We start from the raw sequence: 5,440 nt of genomic DNA on the forward strand, positions 1-5,440 counted from the left end.
AGACGTAAATACCTGGTCAGCATGAATTTATAACTCATCAACTCTCTTACATACGAATCTGTAAAATCATCATAGAGACAGGTCGAAGGCTTACTTTCAACAATACCGATATTGTTCTCAACTTGATAATTACCACTTGTACATCCATCAGTTATAAGGTTTTATCACAAAAGGTTTGGTATTAGTTGGAGTGAGGTTAGGATATTTAAACTTCTTTTCTCAAAGATACGGTCAACGTGTAATATTTCAACACATCCACTTACGTGGGACCCAGTTAGTGAGTCACACGTGAGAGATCCACATATCAACTACCATATGGAGCCAACGGGACTCACCCTACATGCAGGACCACAAGACCCACCATTATCGCGTGGGGCCAAGAGGATCCACCCATCACGTGGCAGTACAGTATGAGCCCACTCCATGACTCTGATACCATGTAAAATTATCATAGAGAAGGGTATTGCCCACTTTCAACAACACCAATATTATCCCAAATTTGATAGTTACCACCTACACAATCCGTCATATGTAAGGTTTATCACAAAATGTTTCGATATTAGTTGAAATGAAGTTTAAGATATTTAAACTTCTTTTCTCAGAGATACGATCGTATATCCGACTTAATTAAATAATGTCATGAACAAACTCTTTCTCATTTGTTTTAATAAAATTTTCTCGTATTTTCGAGTTGCATCAAGAAAAAAAAAACCCAAAATCATTCCCATATTCCTATCATGGGCAACAATCTTCAACTTTTGAATTGTTAGCAATTTCGAAAGAGATTGGGCACATGGACCGCAGACATCACTCTTTTTGTCACTTCTATAGAAGATCATATTTGTCATGCATGGATGACCAAGACCCATCGTAGCGTAATCTCAATATATAAAACACAAAGATTCTTATTCCTTTTTACTCCTTTATTTTTTGGTTTATAATAAATATTAAATGACTTGGATGCTTTGTTTTTTTTTTTTCTTTGAGCCACAATTTTTTCTTTAAAAAAGATTAAAAAGGGACCAGAACCATGTTTTTAAGAGTTAGGAAAATTCATAATCATTTCAACATTTTCCTGACTATCATCATGTGATTCAATAACGTCATATATCGAACCCAAAACATATTGTATGAAGTACAAAGTTAAAATTCATTCTCACTTACTAGGTTATCATGATTGTTGATTCACATGTTACTTTTGACTTTTTTGTCTATACCTTATAAAATACCAACCCTCTTCTGTAGGGCTCAAATCCCCAAGTTTAACCTTGTTCTTTAGGATCTGAGAATAAAATTTAATATAGAGGTTTTCAAAGGGTTGAAAACGATGAATGAGGATCCTATCATTTTTGTGAAGATTATAGAGATTCTCAAATTATGTATGTTTATTGTACATCATACGGTTATAAATTATTTTAAATAATTTTATTTAAAATTAAATATGAACAGTACTTGACAAAAATTAACCCCACGATATATGATGAATGATACGATTTGAGAATCCACAGAATCTTCACAAGAGGATCTCCGAGATCCTTACAAAGAAGATCCTTATTAGAAAGCGATTATTTTCAAATCCCTTTCCGTTATTAAATTTCCTCCTCTCTTTTCTTCAACTGTGTCATGAATATAATATAAAGGTTTTTAAAGGGTTGAAAACGTTTATTTTCAAATCCCTTTCCGTTATTTATTTTTCTCCTCTCCTGTCTTCAATTGTGTCGTGAAGATTTGTCTAGACAGTGAGGGATGGAGTTGACATTTTTGTCTCTTATTAGAGCATCTTCAATGGTCCAAATCAGAGTTTCTTAAAACTTTCCATTTTGGCGCAGCAGAAGTTATCGTTTAAGGGAAGTTGCTGAGTATAGTCCGGCCAGATGTCGTTTCACTCCCTCTCTTTTTTTTTTTTTTTTTTTTTCGGAGTAGGATTCTTTTTTTTTTTTTTTTTTCCTTCTCTTCCTTTCCCTCCTAATTGAATGATCACGGCTAAATCACGTCAATATCTTATATTAATTTTTTATAGCAAGAGAAATGTAAAATAAGAGAATGTGAGAGAAGGGGGATGCAAGGGGATGGAAAAAGGAAGGGAGAGAATCCTAGTCCTTTTTCCCCACCCATTGTTGCATGACAATAACAAAAGAGCACTAAAAATAGTCACAGTTTCACGCTTACGTACACTCATACACTTAAAGATGCTTAATTCGTTTGTTTGTATATGGTATTATGTACTTCTACGCTACTTATTACTACGGTTTAGTTGTATTCCTCTTCACTTATAAGTGAGAGTTCTTAGGTTCGATTCTCGTTAGTGTAGTAAAATCTTTTATTCAAAAACCGAACTTCGCCGCTCGGCCCTCTAAGAGATCGACCTCTAATAGATTTGGCTTGAAGTCGTGATGCCACCGCTGCCTGTGGGGATTGGGACATCTTATTAAAGTCTATGGCGCCCGACTGGGCATTAGTAAAGCTTTCTTCTACGAATTGGTTTAGCACGAATAGGTAAGATGATTGCTTCAAGTGGACCACTCCTCGCTCTTAGCCCTTCTCGGCTGATAGAATGTGAATTATCTAGTTTTGGTCCGAGCAGGCGCGAAGTCAAGGGCTTGCTTGAGGACGTTAAGCTCCCACCCACTTCCATGAGATAGTCAAACAAATTATGTACTTCTACAAGTGAGGAATCACGTTGTTTAGTCAAATTTGGACGGTGTATTTGTTTTTTCTTTTGCTTACAACCAAATTTAGATGGTTGTGTACCGCAAAAACTGCGTTCAAAACTGAAACCAAATCATTGGTTTACTGAAAAATAAACTACGGTGTGGCTTTATTTCTACATTGCAAAGGTTGTACAAGGCATAAACTAAAGAAATTAAAAATAAATTAACAATAAAAGATCAAAAAGAAAGAAACAAATAGGATGTATACATAAATAAGGAGCGGATATGTAACATTATTTTTTTACACAATTTTTGACATAAGTGTTTGTGAGGCTCACTCCGAAATGTATTTTAATGATCTGACCCATTAATATTTAAGATTTTTCCTCAAAGATCATGTCTACCAAAAATCACCAAAATCTAAAATCATATGACTGTTAGATAAGGGTTTAGGGTTTCTATGAGTTTAGGTTTTTTTATATAACCGTATTCGTTTATTTTCTTTACTACAAATGAATATCTTAATAATTTTAGATTTATCTAATTTTTTACAAGAATAATTTATGAATAATGTTCTAAAAGATAGACAGTTTGAACTATTAAAATATATTAGAGAGTGAGTCTTATAAAAAATGTGTTAAAGGTTGTGTAAAAAACATATCATGGATCCGTCCCAATAAATAATGCAGAAAGATACTCTTATCTGATTTACGAAATTAGAAAATTGGCGTGGTATGTGAAGGATGGGGTCTAGCCAAGTTGCGGCGAGGGAAGGTTTCTTTCAATCCAAACCTTTAAATAATTAGTAATAAGTCCAAATGGCACCAAGGGGTAGGATATAATTCCACCTGCATCCAAATTGTGGGGATCTTTACATCTTTGTCATTCATCGTGTATTGTGTGGTCATAAATCATTTAATTTTTTTATATTTAAAATTAAATACAAATAGTACCTAACGAAAACTGGCCGCATGATATACGATGTGCATGCTATTTTTCAAATTATAGCCCTTTTAATTTATCTTGTTGATGGTGACCATCATGGCAGATTGGTAAATATAAATCTGAATAGCTGTTACTTAATACTACGGTCTAATGACATTTTTCTTCACTAATAAATGAAAAGTTTTAAATTCAAATCTCGTAAATGACGAGTTCAATAATAATAATAATAATAATAATCTAATGACCAACCTTAACACTGAGCTAGGCTTGTTTGAAATTACTTTTATAGGAAATGCTTTGGTTAGAAGTGTTTTGTTGGAAGAATGCCGATTGCATGTAAAAAAATTTAAGTTCTGTATGTAGATACTCTTCGAAGTGCTTTCGAAAGAAAGTTTTAGGTGCTTTATTAGAAACCGTTTATACGACTCATAAGACCTTTTAAGTATTTTTGTAAAACGCAATTAACAACTCATTAAGTTGTCAGAGAACACTTTTAATCCGTTTACTTTTAAACATGTACTTGGTAAATACGCATCATTCATAAAATTTACACTCCAGATCCTGAAAATTGGAAGTCAATATACTAAATACTTCTTTACTTTAATGAATACTATAAAACCAAGTTAAAGGTTTACCAAAAAAAAACCAAGTTAAAGTTGTATATAGTGAATTAGTTTACTTTAATTTGCATAAAATAATTTATTTATACATTATTTGAAGCTAGTGAATGTCACAGTGGTTAAAAAATGAAGCGGCATTATATTTAATGTCTTTTTAGATAAAGTATCACCGTCCGCCTTCCCTGCCCATGTGTGATGGAATCATGGGCAAGAAAGCTTCCACGTTTTAATATTCACACCTCACATTTCAATTCTCCAACTATAGTAACCCTAATTATTATTTGCCTACCGCTGCGGGGTGATTTAGTAATTAGGTATAAATTTCAGATATGTATTTCCCACAACACGTTATAAATTTGATTCTTAATACTAATAAATTATACGGGGATGGTCAGATGAGGCTCAAATAACTTTGTGAGTCTTTCTAATCCTTAAAAAAAGAAAACTACTATGAATAAATCACGGGCTGACCTTTTAAAACATTATTATTTGCCATCTTGCAAAACTATTGACTTACATCAGTTGACTTGGAATTTATAACAGCTCTCAATTAGTCCCATAATAATTCCAATTTTCCACCCACCTCCGATTTTAATTTTTCCTTTTTTATTACACTTTAGCTGTCATCCCCCAAGATTGGAGTCCATATCTACCACTCACTGTCAGCAGCACACAAGCCTCCTCCGCTGTCCACATACTATCTTATCTTTCACATTATTTTTTGACGAAATCAGTAGTTTTCATTGCAGACAGATCCGAGATCCTCAAATTCATTTCTTTTTTACTCTTTCTCAAGGACAGGTTTTTTAGCGTGACAATTACATTATAACATGAGATTAGTATTCAGTGAAACTGTCGCATTACAACACAAATTGTAGAGACCATAAGTCACTGGGGGGGGTGAGACCTGATACAGGGGTGAGACCTGATACACAAATTGTAGAGACATGGTCCAAATGTTTGTATTGAAAGTTTTTCTCAAGAGCAAAAGGAGGATCGACCTTGAGATTTCTTCTAACATTGTATTACCAATTCACGTAACATAAAATAAGTGGACAATAACGTTAATATTTCACAGAAGTATAAGATTAATAATATATATATATATATATATATATATATATATATATATAACTAATAACACTTACACTGAAAATTTGTTCTCTTTTGGGTTATGAGTAGTTTGTATTAATCTTTGGGGGGAAAGACAAGTTGTCCTTTTCT

This window comes from Malus sylvestris, chromosome 3 (genome assembly GCF_916048215.2).
Source record: "Malus sylvestris chromosome 3, drMalSylv7.2, whole genome shotgun sequence".
Classification (NCBI taxonomy): Eukaryota; Viridiplantae; Streptophyta; class Magnoliopsida; order Rosales; family Rosaceae; genus Malus; species Malus sylvestris.